Raw genomic sequence first — 1,364 nt, forward strand, 5'->3', positions numbered from 1 at the left:
TCCTGACCTTGTGATCTACTGCCTTGGCCTCCCAAAGTGCTGAGATTACAGGCATGAGCCACCCAGCCCGGCTTCACAGCTGGTTGGAGCTGTCTGTAATACACTCCAGCTGGTTGGAGCTGTCTCTAATACACTACACCCCTCCTAAAGCCCATTCTCAAACTACAGTTAAATGCTCTTAGGCCAGGTGTGATGGCTCATGTCTATACTTCCAGCACTTTGGGAGACTAAAGCAGGAGGATCGCTTGAGCCCAGGAATTCAAGACCAGCCTTGGGCAACATAGTAAAACCCTGCCTCTGCAAAAACTAGAAAAATTAGCCTGGTGTGGTGGTGCATGCCTTTAGTCCTAGCTACTCGGGAGGCTGAGGCAGGAGGATTGCTTGACCCTGGGAGATCAGGGCTGCAGTGAGCTGTGATCATGCCACTCCAGTCTGAGTGACAGAGCGAGACGTCATCTCATCTCTTAAAAAAGACAAAAACAGAAAAACACCTGTCAGAAGCTTGTTTAGTTCCTAGAATGAATTGACTTCCTCTATTCCATATTCAGATTTTATTGTAAAATTGCTTTGTTATACTGGTGTGTCTGTCTTTTTTTTTTTTGAGACAGGCTGTCACTCTGTCACCCTGCTTGAAGTGCAGTGGTGTGATCTCGGCTCACTGTATCCTTCACTTCTGGGTGAATCAAATGATCCTCCCCCTCAGCCTCCCCAGTAGCTGAGACTACAGGTGTGCTCTACCACACCTGGCTAGTTTTTCTGTATGTTTGGTAGAGACGGTGTCTTGCTGTGTTACCCAGGCTAGTTTCGACCTCCTGAGCTCAAGCCTCCCAAAGTGTGAGGATTACAGGTGTGAGCCACCATATCTGGCTGTTGTACTTGCTTATACCTTTGTTATCTATGTCTTAATTCAGGTTTGCATTCTGCATCATACAGTATTGTGTTTTACTAATATGGTATTTGATAAATGTGTTGAATTGAATACTTATTCTTCCAAAGTTAGGATTTAAAGCCCAGAAAAGTATATCCATTTTATCCCAGCACAAAAGTAGTTATTAGGCTGATGATTTGGCATTTTATTGTTTTAAAGCTCTTTATGAAGTTGTATGATAGCTAAATATACAATTATAGCATTTGTATTAGTATTTTGAGTTTTCTGAAGTATATATCCCTGATGTATTCATTCCTTCATTTGTTTAAATAAACTGGCACATTACTAGAAAAATTGTATTATTGAGATGGGAACTTATAAATTACTTATTTGCATTCTGAGTTTGATTTAGATATCAGTAGAATTAACTTCAGAACTTCTATTCCATGTTCTCAACTTAGTCACATCTAGTGCTTCTTTTTTTTTTTTTTTTTTT

The 1,364-nt window shown here is 40.8% G+C and overlaps 1 protein-coding gene across 4 annotated transcripts in view; it reads left to right on the plus strand.

The window, feature by feature from the left end:
• MDM2 (MDM2 proto-oncogene) overlaps positions 1-1,364 on the plus strand; it is a 53,138-nt gene that overhangs the window by 34,218 nt on the left and 17,556 nt on the right. The window lies entirely within an intron of this gene.

This window comes from Cebus imitator, unplaced genomic scaffold (genome assembly GCF_001604975.1).
Source record: "Cebus imitator isolate Cc_AM_T3 unplaced genomic scaffold, Cebus_imitator-1.0 Scaffold25, whole genome shotgun sequence".
Taxonomy (NCBI): Eukaryota; Metazoa; Chordata; class Mammalia; order Primates; family Cebidae; genus Cebus; species Cebus imitator.